Here is a 15,853-nt window from a genome sequence, read left to right as displayed (position 1 = left end):
TATACTAAAACAAACCTGATCTCTCTAGGACATTCAGAAGCCAAGTTATAAGCCCACAAATGTGTAACTGGACTACTTCTTTAAATTGACACCAGATCCGGTGACCTTTGGGACATGGTTTGACCCCCTTAGGAAAGCGCTATCATCATGAAACGTTCAGATCACTTACAACTCAATAGATTCTAGCTTCCAGTAACGTTTCAGCCTGATTGGACCTTGTTTTCACACAAATGTCCCCAGAATGATGTGAAATTGTGCTTCGTGCAAAATAATTCTGGGTGCCATTTACAAACCATAAGTGCTAATGACTCCATTCCTTTTTGTGGTTGTAGGGGCTGTTGATTGGAGTACACCAAAACAAACCTAACCTCTCTAGGACATTCAGAAGCCAAGTTATAAGCCCACAAAGGTGTAACTGGACTACTTTAAAGTGACACTTGGCCCGGTGACCTTTGGGACATGGTTTGACCCCCTATAGGAATGTGCGATCATCTTGAAACGTTCAGATCACTTACAACTCAATAGATTCTACCTTCTTGTAGCGTTTCAGCCGGATTGGACCTTGTGTTCACACAAATTGACCCAGAATGATGTGAAATTGTGCTTCGTGCAACATAATTCTGGGTGCCACTTACAAACTATAAGTGCTAATGACTCCATTCCTTTTTGTGGTTGTAGGGGCTGTTGATTGGAGTACATTAAAACAAACCTGATCTCTCTAGGGCATTCAGAAGCCAAGTTATAAGCCCACAAATGTGTAACTGGACTACTTCTTTAAATTGACACCAGATCCGCTGACCTTTGGGACATGGTTTGACCCCCTTAGGAAAGTGCTATCATCATGAAAAGTTCAGATCACTTACAACTCAATAGATTCTACCTTCCTGTAACGTTTCAGCCTGATTGGACCTTGTTTTCACACAAATGGACCCAGAATGATGTGAAATTGTGCTTCGTGCAACATAATTCTGGGTGTCATTTACAAACCATAAGTGCTAATGACTCCATTCCTTTTTGTGGTTGTAGGGGCTGTTGATTGGATTACACTAAAACAAACCTAACCTCTCTAGGACATTCAGAAGCCAAGTTATAAGCCCACAAAGGTGTAACTGGACTACTTCTTTAAAGTGACACCAGGCCCGGTGACCTTTGGGACATGGTTTTAGCCCCTATAGGAATGTGCGATCATCTTGAAACGTTCAGATCACTTACAACTCAATAGATTCTACCTTCTTGTAGCGTTTCAGCCTGATTGGACCTTGTTTTCACACAAATGGACCCAGAATGATGTGAAATTGTGCTTCGTGCAACATAATTCTGGGTGCCATTTACAAACCATAAGTGCTAATGACTCCATTCCTTTTTGTGGTTGTAGGGGCTGTTGATTGGAGTACACTAAAACAAACCTGATCTCTCTAGGACATTCAGAAGCCAAGTTATAAGCCCACAAATGTGTAACTGGACTACTTCTTTAAATTGACACCAGATCCGGTGATCTTTGGGACATGGTTTGACCCCCTTAGGAAAGTGCTATCATCATGAAACGTTCAGATCACTTACAACTCAGTAGATTCTACCTTCCTGTAACGTTTCAGCCTGATTGGACCTTGTTTTCACACAAATGAACCCAGAATGATGTGAAATTGTGCTTCGTGCAACATAATTCTGGGTGCCATTTAAAAACCATAAGTGCTAATGTCTCCATTCCTTTTTGTGGTTGTAGGGGCTTTTGATTGGAGTACACTAAAGCAAACCTGATCGCTCTAGGACATTCAGAAGCCAAGTTATAAGCCCACAAATGTGTAACTGGACTACTTCTTTAAATTGACACCAGATCCGGTGACCTTTGGGACATGGTTTGACCCCCTTAGGAAAGTGCTATCATCATGAAACGTTCAGATCACTTACAACTCAATAGATTCTACCTTCCTGTAACGTTTCAGCCTGATTGGACCTTGTTTTCACACAAATGAACCCAGAATGATGTGAAATTGTGCTTCGTGCAACATAATTCTGGGTGCCATTTACAAACCATAAATGCTAATGACTCCATTCCTTTTTGTGGTTGTAGGGACTGTTGATTGGAGTACACTAAAGCAAACCTGATCGCTCTAGGACATTCAGAAGCCAAGTTATAAGCCCACAAATGTGTAACTGGACTACTTCTTTAAATTGACACCAGATCCGGTGACCTTTGGGACATGGTTTGACCCCCTTAGGAAAGTGCTATCATCATGAAACGTTCAGATCACTTACAACTCAATAGATTCTACCTTCCTGTAATGTTTCAGCCTGATTGGACCTTGTTTTCACACAAATGGACCCAGAATGATGTGAAATTGTGCTTCGTGCAACATAATTCTGGGTGCCATTTACAAACCATAAGGCTAAGGACTCCATTCCTTTTGTGGTTGTAGGGGCTGTTGATTGGAGTACACTAAAACAAACCTGATCTCTCTAGGACATTCAGAAGCCAAGTTATAAGCCCACAAATGTGTAACTGGACTACTTCTTTAAATTCACACCAGATCCGGTGACCTTTGGGACATGGTTTGATCCCCTTAGGAAAGCGCTATCATCATGAAACGTTCAGATCACTTACAACTAAATAGATTCTACCTTCCTGTAACGTTTCAGCCTGATTGGACCTTGTTTTCACACAAATGAACCCAGAATGATGTGAAATTGTGCTTCGTGCAACATAATTCTGGGTGCCATTTACAAACCATAAATGCTAATGACTCCATTCCTTTTTGTGGTTGTAGGGGCTGTTGATTGGAGTACATTAAAACAAACCTGATCTCTCTAGGACATTCAGAAGCCAAGTTATAAGCCCACAAATGTGTAACTGGACTACTTCTTTAAGTTGACACCAGATCCGGTGACCTTTGGGAGATGGTTTGACCCCCTTAGGAAAGTGCTATCATCATGAAATGTTCAGATCACTTACAACTCAATAGATTCTACCTTCTTGTAACGTATCAGCCTGATTGGACCTTGTTTTCACACAAATGGACCCAGAATGATGTGAAATTGTGCTTCGTGCAACATAATTCTGGGTGCCATTTACAAACCATAAGTGCTAATGACTCCATTCCTTTTTGTGGTTGTAGGGGCTGTTGATTGGAGTATACTAAAACAAACCTGATCTCTCTAGGACATTCAGAAGCCAAGTTATAAGCCCACAAATGTGTAACTGGACTACTTCTTTAAATTGACACCAGATCCGGTGACCTTTGGGACATGGTTTGACCCCCTTAGGAAAGCGCTATCATCCTGAAACATTCAGATCACCTACAACTCAATAGATTCTGGCTTCCAGTAACGTTTCAGCCTGATTGGACCTTGTTTTCACACAAATGAACCCAGAATGATGTGAAATTGTGCTTCGTGCAAAATAATTCTGGGTGCCATTTACAAACCATAAGTGCTAATGACTCCATTCCTTTTTGTGCTTGTAGGGGCTGTTGATTGGAGTACACTAAAACAAACCTAACCTCTCTAGGACATTCAGAAGCCAAGTTATAAGCCCACAAAGGTGTAACTGGACTACTTCTTTAAAGTGACACTTGGCCCGGTGACCTTTGGGACATGGTTTGACCCCCTATAGGAATGTGCGATCATCTTGAAACGTTCAGATCACTTACAACTCAATAGATTCTACCTTCTTGTAGCGTTTCAGCCGGATTGGACCTTGTTTTCACACAAATTGACCCAGAATGATGTGAAATTGTGCTTCGGGCAACATAATTCTGGGTGCCACTTACAAACTATAAGTGCTAATGTTTCCATTCCTTTTTGTGGTTGTAGGGGCTGTTGATTGGAGTACATTAAAACAAACCTGATCTATCTAGGACATTCAGAAGTCAAGTTATAAGCCCACAAATGTGTAACTGGACTACTTCTTTAAATTGACACCGGATCCGGTGACCTTTGGGACATGGTTTGACCCCCTTAGGAAAGTGCTATCATCATGAAACGTTCAGATCACTTACAACTCAATAGATTCTACCTTCCTGTAACGTTTCAGCCTGATTGGACCTTGTTTTCACACAAATGGACCCAGAATGATGTGAAATTGTGCTTCGTGCAACATAATTCTGGGTGCCATTTACAAACCATAAGTGCTAATGACTCCATTCCTTTTTGTGGTTGTAGGGGCTGTTGATTGGATTACACTAAAACAAACCTAACCTCTCTAGGACATTCAGAAGCCAAGTTATAAGCCCACAAAGGTGTAACTGGACTACTTCTTTAAATTGACACCAGATCCGGTGACCTTTGGGACATGGTTTGACCCCCTATAGGAATGTGCGATCATCTTGAAACGTTCAGATCACTTACAACTCAATAGATTCTACCTTCTTGTAGCGTTTCAGCCTGATTGGACCTTGTTTTCACACAAATGGACCCAGTATGATGTGAAATTGTCCTTCGTGCAACATAATTCCGGGTGCCATTTACATCTCATAAGTGCTAATGACTCCATTCCTTTTTGTGGTTGTAGGGGCTGTTGATTGGAGTACACTAAAACAAACCTGATCTCTCTAGGACATTCAGAAGCCAAGTTATAAGCCCACAAATGTGTAACTGGACTACTTCTTTAAATTGACACCAGATCCGGTGATCTTTGGGACATGGTTTGACCCCCTTAGGAAAGTGCTATCATCATGAAACGTTCAGATCACTTACAACTCAGTCGATTCTACCTTCCTGTAACGTTTCAGCCTGATTGGACCTTGTTTTCACACAAATGAACCCAGAATGATGTGAAATTGTGCTTCGTGCAACATAATTCTGGGTGCCATTTAAAAACCATAAGTGCTAATGACTCCATTCCTTTTTGTGGTTGTAGGGGCTGTTGATTGGAGTACACTAAAACAACCCTGACCTCTCTAGGACATTCAGAAGCCAAGTTATAAGCCCACAAATGTGTAACTGGACTACTTCTTTAAAGTGACACCAGATCCGGTGACCTTTGGGACATGGTTTGACCCCCTTAGGAAAGTGCGATCATCATGAAACGTTCAGATCACTTACAACTCAATAGATTCTACCTTCCTGTAACGTTTCAGCCTGATTGGACCTTGTTTTCACACAAATGGACCCAGAATGATGTGAAATTGTGCTTCGTGCAACATAATTCTGGGTGCCATTTACAAAACATAAGTGCTAATGACTCCATTCCTTTTTGTGGTTGTAGGGGCTGTTGATTGGAGTACACTAAAACAAACCTGACCTCTCTAGGACATTCAGAAGCCAAGTTATAAGCCCACAAAGGTGTAACTGGACTACTTCTTTAAAGTGACACCAGGCCCGGTGACCTTTGGGACATGGTTTGACACCCTATGGGAATGTGAAATCATCATGAAACGTTCAGATCACTTACAACTCAATAGATTCTACCTTCTTGTAATGTTTCAGCCTGATTGGACCTTGTTTTCACACAAATGGACCCAGAATGATGTGAAATTGTGCTTCGTGCAACATAATTCTGGGTGCCATTTACAAACCATAAGTGCTAATGACTCCATTCCTTTTGTGGTTGTAGGGGCTGTTGATTGGAGTACACTAAAACAAACCTGATCTCTCTAGGACATTCAGAAGCCAAGTTATAAGCCCACAAATGTGTAACTGGACTACTTCTTTAAATTCACACCAGATCCGGTGACCTTTGGGACATGGTTTGATCCCCTTAGGAAAGCGCTATCATCATGAAACGTTCAGATCACTTACAACTAAATAGATTCTACCTTCCTGTAACGTTTCAGCCTGATTGGACCTTGTTTTCACACAAATGAACCCAGAATGATGTGAAATTGTGCTTCGTGCAACATAATTCTGGGTGCCATTTACAAACCCTAAGGCTAATGACTCCATTCCTTTTGTGGTTGTAGGGGCTGTTGATTGGAGTACACTAAAACAAACCTGATCTCTCTAGGACATTCCGAAGCCAAGTTATAAGCCCACAAATGTGTAACTGGACTACTTCTTTAAATTCACACCAGATCCGGTGACCTTTGGGACATGGTTTGATCCCCTTAGGAAAGCGCTATCATCATGAAACGTTCAGATCACTTACAACTAAATAGATTCTACCTTCCTGTAACGTTTCAGCCTGATTGGACCTTGTTTTCACACAAATGAACCCAGAATGATGTGAAATTGTGCTTCGTGCAACATAATTCTGGGTGCCATTTACAAACCATAAATGCTAATGACTCCATTCCTTTTTGTGGTTGTAGGGGCTGTTGATTGGAGTACATTAAAACAAACCTGATCTCTCTAGGACATTCAGAAGCCAAGTTATAAGCCCACAAATGTGTAACTGGACTACTTCTTTAAATTGACACCAGATCCGGTGACCTTTGGGACATGGTTTGACCCCCTTAGGAAAGTGCTATCATCATGAAACGTTCAGATCACTTACAACTCAATAGATTCTACCTTCTTGTAACGTATCAGCCTGATTGGACCTTGTTTTCACACAAATGGACCCAGAATGATGTGAAATTGTGCTTCGTGCAACATAATTCTGGGTGCCATTTACAAACCATAAGTGCTAATGACTCCATTCCTTTTTGTGGTTGTAGGGGCTGTTGATTGGAGTATACTAAAACAAACCTGATCTCTCTAGGACATTCAGAAGCCAAGTTATAAGCCCACAAATGTGTAACTGGACTACTTCTTTAAATTGACACCAGATCCGGTGACCTTTGGGACATGGTTTGACCCCCTTAGGAAAGCGCTATCATCATGAAACGTTCAGATCACTTACAACTCAATAGATTCTAGCTTCCAGTAACGTTTCAGCCTGATTGGACCTTGTTTTCACACAAATGAACCCAGAATGATGTGAAATTGTGCTTCGTGCAAAATAATTCTGGGTGCCATTTACAAACCATAAGTGCTAATGACTCCATTCCTTTTGTGGTTGTAGGGGCTGTTGATTGGAGTACACTAAAACAAACCTAACCTCTCTAGGACATTCAGAAGCCAAGTTATAAGCCCACAAATGTGTAACTGGACTACTTCTTTAAATTCACACCAGATCCGGTGACCTTTGGGACATGGTTTGATCCCCTTAGGAAAGCGCTATCATCATGAAACGTTCAGATCACTTACAACTAAATAGATTCTACCTTCCTGTAACGTTTCAGCCTGATTGGACCTTGTTTTCACACAAATGAACCCAGAATGATGTGAAATTGTGCTTCGTGCAACATAATTCTGGGTGCCATTTACAAACCATAAATGCTAATGACTCCATTCCTTTTTGTGGTTGTAGGGGCTGTTGATTGGAGTACATTAAAACAAACCTGATCTCTCTAGGACATTCAGAAGCCAAGTTATAAGCCCACAAATGTGTAACTGGACTACTTCTTTAAATTGACACCAGATCCGGTGACCTTTGGGACATGGTTTGACCCCCTTAGGAAAGTGCTATCATCATGAAACGTTCAGATCACTTACAACTCAATAGATTCTACCTTCTTGTAACGTATCAGCCTGATTGGACCTTGTTTTCACACAAATGGACCCAGAATGATGTGAAATTGTGCTTCGTGCAACATAATTCTGGGTGCCATTTACAAACCATAAGTGCTAATGACTCCATTCCTTTTTGTGGTTGTAGGGGCTGTTGATTGGAGTATACTAAAACAAACCTGATCTCTCTAGGACATTCAGAAGCCAAGTTATAAGCCCACAAATGTGTAACTGGACTACTTCTTTAAATTGACACCAGATCCGGTGACCTTTGGGACATGGTTTGACCCCCTTAGGAAAGCGCTATCATCATGAAACGTTCAGATCACTTACAACTCAATAGATTCTAGCTTCCAGTAACGTTTCAGCCTGATTGGACCTTGTTTTCACACAAATGTCCCCAGAATGATGTGAAATTGTGCTTCGTGCAAAATAATTCTGGGTGCCATTTACAAACCATAAGTGCTAATGACTCCATTCCTTTTTGTGGTTGTAGGGGCTGTTGATTGGAGTACACCAAAACAAACCTAACCTCTCTAGGACATTCAGAAGCCAAGTTATAAGCCCACAAAGGTGTAACTGGACTACTTTAAAGTGACACTTGGCCCGGTGACCTTTGGGACATGGTTTGACCCCCTATAGGAATGTGCGATCATCTTGAAACGTTCAGATCACTTACAACTCAATAGATTCTACCTTCTTGTAGCGTTTCAGCCGGATTGGACCTTGTGTTCACACAAATTGACCCAGAATGATGTGAAATTGTGCTTCGTGCAACATAATTCTGGGTGCCACTTACAAACTATAAGTGCTAATGACTCCATTCCTTTTTGTGGTTGTAGGGGCTGTTGATTGGAGTACATTAAAACAAACCTGATCTCTCTAGGACATTCAGAAGCCAAGTTATAAGCCCACAAATGTGTAACTGGACTACTTCTTTAAATTGACACCAGATCCGCTGACCTTTGGGACATGGTTTGACCCCCTTAGGAAAGTGCTATCATCATGAAACGTTCAGATCACTTACAACTCAATAGATTCTACCTTCCTGTAACGTTTCAGCCTGATTGGACCTTGTTTTCACACAAATGGACCCAGAATGATGTGAAATTGTGCTTCGTGCAACATAATTCTGGGTGTCATTTACAAACCATAAGTGCTAATGACTCCATTCCTTTTTGTGGTTGTAGGGGCTGTTGATTGGATTACACTAAAACAAACCTAACCTCTCTAGGACATTCAGAAGCCAAGTTATAAGCCCACAAAGGTGTAACTGGACTACTTCTTTAAAGTGACACCAGGCCCGGTGACCTTTGGGACATGGTTTTAGCCCCTATAGGAATGTGCGATCATCTTGAAACGTTCAGATCACTTACAACTCAGTAGATTCTACCTTCCTGTAACGTTTCAGCCTGATTGGACCTTGTTTTCACACAAATGAACCCAGAATGATGTGAAATTGTGCTTCGTGCAACATAATTCTGGGTGCCATTTAAAAACCATAAGTGCTAATGTCTCCATTCCTTTTTGTGGTTGTAGGGGCTTTTGATTGGAGTACACTAAAGCAAACCTGATCGCTCTAGGACATTCAGAAGCCAAGTTATAAGCCCACAAATGTGTAACTGGACTACTTCTTTAAATTGACACCAGATCCGGTGACCTTTGGGACATGGTTTGACCCCCTTAGGAAAGTGCTATCATCATGAAACGTTCAGATCACTTACAACTCAATAGATTCTACCTTCCTGTAACGTTTCAGCCTGATTGGACCTTGTTTTCACACAAATGAACCCAGAATGATGTGAAATTGTGCTTCGTGCAACATAATTCTGGGTGCCATTTACAAACCATAAATGCTAATGACTCCATTCCTTTTTGTGGTTGTAGGGACTGTTGATTGGATTACACTAAAGCAAACCTGATCGCTCTAGGACATTCAGAAGCCAAGTTATAAGCCCACAAATGTGTAACTGGACTACTTCTTTAAATTGACACCAGATCCGGTGACCTTTGGGACATGGTTTGACCCCCTTAGGAAAGTGCTATCATCATGAAACGTTCAGATCACTTACAACTCAATAGATTCTACCTTCCTGTAATGTTTCAGCCTGATTGGACCTTGTTTTCACACAAATGGACCCAGAATGATGTGAAATTGTGCTTCGTGCAACATAATTCTGGGTGCCATTTACAAACCATAAGGCTAAGGACTCCATTCCTTTTGTGGTTGTAGGGGCTGTTGATTGGAGTACACTAAAACAAACCTGATCTCTCTAGGACATTCAGAAGCCAAGTTATAAGCCCACAAATGTGTAACTGGACTACTTCTTTAAATTCACACCAGATCCGGTGACCTTTGGGACATGGTTTGATCCCCTTAGGAAAGCGCTATCATCATGAAACGTTCAGATCACTTACAACTAAATAGATTCTACCTTCCTGTAACGTTTCAGCCTGATTGGACCTTGTTTTCACACAAATGAACCCAGAATGATGTGAAATTGTGCTTCGTGCAACATAATTCTGGGTGCCATTTACAAACCATAAATGCTAATGACTCCATTCCTTTTTGTGGTTGTAGGGGCTGTTGATTGGAGTACATTAAAACAAACCTGATCTCTCTAGGACATTCAGAAGCCAAGTTATAAGCCCACAAATGTGTAACTGGACTACTTCTTTAAGTTGACACCAGATCCGGTGACCTTTGGGAGATGGTTTGACCCCCTTAGGAAAGTGCTATCATCATGAAATGTTCAGATCACTTACAACTCAATAGATTCTACCTTCTTGTAACGTATCAGCCTGATTGGACCTTGTTTTCACACAAATGGACCCAGAATGATGTGAAATTGTGCTTCGTGCAACATAATTCTGGGTGCCATTTACAAACCATAAGTGCTAATGACTCCATTCCTTTTTGTGGTTGTAGGGGCTGTTGATTGGAGTATACTAAAACAAACCTGATCTCTCTAGGACATTCAGAAGCCAAGTTATAAGCCCACAAATGTGTAACTGGACTACTTCTTTAAATTGACACCAGATCCGGTGACCTTTGGGACATGGTTTGACCCCCTTAGGAAAGCGCTATCATCCTGAAACATTCAGATCACCTACAACTCAATAGATTCTGGCTTCCAGTAACGTTTCAGCCTGATTGGACCTTGTTTTCACACAAATGAACCCAGAATGATGTGAAATTGTGCTTCGTGCAAAATAATTCTGGGTGCCATTTACAAACCATAAGTGCTAATGACTCCATTCCTTTTTGTGCTTGTAGGGGCTGTTGATTGGAGTACACTAAAACAAACCTAACCTCTCTAGGACATTCAGAAGCCAAGTTATAAGCCCACAAAGGTGTAACTGGACTACTTCTTTAAAGTGACACCAGGCCCGGTGACCTTTGGGACATGGTTTTAGCCCCTATAGGAATGTGCGATCATCTTGAAACGTTCAGATCACTTACAACTCAATAGATTCTACCTTCTTGTAGCGTTTCAGCCTGATTGGACCTTGTTTTCACACAAATGGACCCAGAATGATGTGAAATTGTGCTTCGTGCAACATAATTCTGGGTGCCATTTACAAACCATAAGTGCTAATGACTCCATTCCTTTTTGTGGTTGTAGGGGCTGTTGATTGGAGTACACTAAAACAAACCTGATCTCTCTAGGACATTCAGAAGCCAAGTTATAAGCCCACAAATGTGTAACTGGACTACTTCTTTAAATTGACACCAGATCCGGTGATCTTTGGGACATGGTTTGACCCCCTTAGGAAAGTGCTATCATCATGAAACGTTCAGATCACTTACAACTCAGTAGATTCTACCTTCCTGTAACGTTTCAGCCTGATTGGACCTTGTTTTCACACAAATGAACCCAGAATGATGTGAAATTGTGCTTCGTGCAACATAATTCTGGGTGCCATTTAAAAACCATAAGTGCTAATGTCTCCATTCCTTTTTGTGGTTGTAGGGGCTTTTGATTGGAGTACACTAAAGCAAACCTGATCGCTCTAGGACATTCAGAAGCCAAGTTATAAGCCCACAAATGTGTAACTGGACTACTTCTTTAAATTGACACCAGATCCGGTGACCTTTGGGACATGGTTTGACCCCCTTAGGAAAGTGCTATCATCATGAAACGTTCAGATCACTTACAACTCAATAGATTCTACCTTCCTGTAACGTTTCAGCCTGATTGGACCTTGTTTTCACACAAATGAACCCAGAATGATGTGAAATTGTGCTTCGTGCAACATAATTCTGGGTGCCATTTACAAACCATAAATGCTAATGACTCCATTCCTTTTTGTGGTTGTAGGGACTGTTGATTGGAGTACACTAAAGCAAACCTGATCGCTCTAGGACATTCAGAAGCCAAGTTATAAGCCCACAAATGTGTAACTGGACTACTTCTTTAAATTGACACCAGATCCGGTGACCTTTGGGACATGGTTTGACCCCCTTAGGAAAGTGCTATCATCATGAAACGTTCAGATCACTTACAACTCAATAGATTCTACCTTCCTGTAATGTTTCAGCCTGATTGGACCTTGTTTTCACACAAATGGACCCAGAATGATGTGAAATTGTGCTTCGTGCAACATAATTCTGGGTGCCATTTACAAACCATAAGGCTAAGGACTCCATTCCTTTTGTGGTTGTAGGGGCTGTTGATTGGAGTACACTAAAACAAACCTGATCTCTCTAGGACATTCAGAAGCCAAGTTATAAGCCCACAAATGTGTAACTGGACTACTTCTTTAAATTCACACCAGATCCGGTGACCTTTGGGACATGGTTTGATCCCCTTAGGAAAGCGCTATCATCATGAAACGTTCAGATCACTTACAACTAAATAGATTCTACCTTCCTGTAACGTTTCAGCCTGATTGGACCTTGTTTTCACACAAATGAACCCAGAATGATGTGAAATTGTGCTTCGTGCAACATAATTCTGGGTGCCATTTACAAACCATAAATGCTAATGACTCCATTCCTTTTTGTGGTTGTAGGGGCTGTTGATTGGAGTACATTAAAACAAACCTGATCTCTCTAGGACATTCAGAAGCCAAGTTATAAGCCCACAAATGTGTAACTGGACTACTTCTTTAAGTTGACACCAGATCCGGTGACCTTTGGGAGATGGTTTGACCCCCTTAGGAAAGTGCTATTATCATGAAATGTTCAGATCACTTACAACTCAATAGATTCTACCTTCTTGTAACGTATCAGCCTGATTGGACCTTGTTTTCACACAAATGGACCCAGAATGATGTGAAATTGTGCTTCGTGCAACATAATTCTGGGTGCCATTTACAAACCATAAGTGCTAATGACTCCATTCCTTTTTGTGGTTGTAGGGGCTGTTGATTGGAGTATACTAAAACAAACCTGATCTCTCTAGGACATTCAGAAGCCAAGTTATAAGCCCACAAATGTGTAACTGGACTACTTCTTTAAATTGACACCAGATCCGGTGACCTTTGGGACATGGTTTGACCCCCTTAGGAAAGCGCTATCATCCTGAAACATTCAGATCACCTACAACTCAATAGATTCTGGCTTCCAGTAACGTTTCAGCCTGATTGGACCTTGTTTTCACACAAATGAACCCAGAATGATGTGAAATTGTGCTTCGTGCAAAATAATTCTGGGTGCCATTTACAAACCATAAGTGCTAATGACTCCATTCCTTTTTGTGCTTGTAGGGGCTGTTGATTGGAGTACACTAAAACAAACCTAACCTCTCTAGGACATTCAGAAGCCAAGTTATAAGCCCACAAAGGTGTAACTGGACTACTTCTTTAAAGTGACACTTGGCCCGGTGACCTTTGGGACATGGTTTGACCCCCTATAGGAATGTGCGATCATCTTGAAACGTTCAGATCACTTACAACTCAATAGATTCTACCTTCTTGTAGCGTTTCAGCCGGATTGGACCTTGTTTTCACACAAATTGACCCAGAATGATGTGAAATTGTGCTTCGGGCAACATAATTCTGGGTGCCACTTACAAACTATAAGTGCTAATGTTTCCATTCCTTTTTGTGGTTGTAGGGGCTGTTGATTGGAGTACATTAAAACAAACCTGATCTATCTAGGACATTCAGAAGTCAAGTTATAAGCCCACAAATGTGTAACTGGACTACTTCTTTAAATTGACACCGGATCCGGTGACCTTTGGGACATGGTTTGACCCCCTTAGGAAAGTGCTATCATCATGAAACGTTCAGATCACTTACAACTCAATAGATTCTACCTTCCTGTAACGTTTCAGCCTGATTGGACCTTGTTTTCACACAAATGGACCCAGAATGATGTGAAATTGTGCTTCGTGCAACATAATTCTGGGTGCCATTTACAAACCATAAGTGCTAATGACTCCATTCCTTTTTGTGGTTGTAGGGGCTGTTGATTGGATTACACTAAAACAAACCTAACCTCTCTAGGACATTCAGAAGCCAAGTTATAAGCCCACAAAGGTGTAACTGGACTACTTCTTTAAAGTGACACCAGGCCCGGTGACCTTTGGGACATGGTTTTAGCCCCTATAGGAATGTGCGATCATCTTGAAACGTTCAGATCACTTACAACTCAATAGATTCTACCTTCTTGTAGCGTTTCAGCCTGATTGGACCTTGTTTTCACACAAATGGACCCAGTATGATGTGAAATTGTCCTTCGTGCAACATAATTCCGGGTGCCATTTACATCTCATAAGTGCTAATGACTCCATTCCTTTTTGTGGTTGTAGGGGCTGTTGATTGGAGTACACTAAAACAAACCTGATCTCTCTAGGACATTCAGAAGCCAAGTTATAAGCCCACAAATGTGTAACTGGACTACTTCTTTAAATTGACACCAGATCCGGTGATCTTTGGGACATGGTTTGACCCCCTTAGGAAAGTGCTATCATCATGAAACGTTCAGATCACTTACAACTCAGTCGATTCTACCTTCCTGTAACGTTTCAGCCTGATTGGACCTTGTTTTCACACAAATGAACCCAGAATGATGTGAAATTGTGCTTCGTGCAACATAATTCTGGGTGCCATTTAAAAACCATAAGTGCTAATGACTCCATTCCTTTTTGTGGTTGTAGGGGCTGTTGATTGGAGTACACTAAAACAACCCTGACCTCTCTAGGACATTCAGAAGCCAAGTTATAAGCCCACAAATGTGTAACTGGACTACTTCTTTAAAGTGACACCAGATCCGGTGACCTTTGGGACATGGTTTGACCCCCTTAGGAAAGTGCGATCATCATGAAACGTTCAGATCACTTACAACTCAATAGATTCTACCTTCCTGTAACGTTTCAGCCTGATTGGACCTTGTTTTCACACAAATGGACCCAGAATGATGTGAAATTGTGCTTCGTGCAACATAATTCTGGGTGCCATTTACAAAACATAAGTGCTAATGACTCCATTCCTTTTTGTGGTTGTAGGGGCTGTTGATTGGAGTACACTAAAACAAACCTGACCTCTCTAGGACATTCAGAAGCCAAGTTATAAGCCCACAAAGGTGTAACTGGACTACTTCTTTAAAGTGACACCAGGCCCGGTGACCTTTGGGACATGGTTTGACACCCTATGGGAATGTGAAATCATCATGAAACGTTCAGATCACTTACAACTCAATAGATTCTACCTTCTTGTAATGTTTCAGCCTGATTGGACCTTGTTTTCACACAAATGGACCCAGAATGATGTGAAATTGTGCTTCGTGCAACATAATTCTGGGTGCCATTTACAAACCATAAGTGCTAATGACTCCATTCCTTTTGTGGTTGTAGGGGCTGTTGATTGGAGTACACTAAAACAAACCTGATCTCTCTAGGACATTCAGAAGCCAAGTTATAAGCCCACAAATGTGTAACTGGACTACTTCTTTAAATTGACACCAGATCCGGTGATCTTTGGGACATGGTTTGACCCCCTTAGGAAAGTGCTATCATCATGAAACGTTCAGATCACTTACAACTCAGTCGATTCTACCTTCCTGTAACGTTTCAGCCTGATTGGACCTTGTTTTCACACAAATGGACCCAGAATGATGTGAAATTGTGCTTCGTGCAACATAATTCTGGGTGCCATTTACAAAACATAAGTGCTAATGACTCCATTCCTTTTTGTGGTTGTAGGGGCTGTTGATTGGAGTACACTAAAACAAACCTGACCTCTCTAGGACATTCAGAAGCCAAGTTATAAGCCCACAAAGGTGTAACTGGACTACTTCTTTAAAGTGACACCAGGCCCGGTGACCTTTGGGACATGGTTTGACACCCTATGGGAATGTGAAATCATCATGAAACGTTCAGATCACTTACAACTCAATAGATTCTACCTTCTTGTAACG

This window comes from Nothobranchius furzeri, chromosome 6 (genome assembly GCF_043380555.1).
Source record: "Nothobranchius furzeri strain GRZ-AD chromosome 6, NfurGRZ-RIMD1, whole genome shotgun sequence".
NCBI classification, from domain to species: domain Eukaryota; kingdom Metazoa; phylum Chordata; class Actinopteri; order Cyprinodontiformes; family Nothobranchiidae; genus Nothobranchius; species Nothobranchius furzeri.
This window is presented reverse-complemented; position numbering follows the sequence as displayed.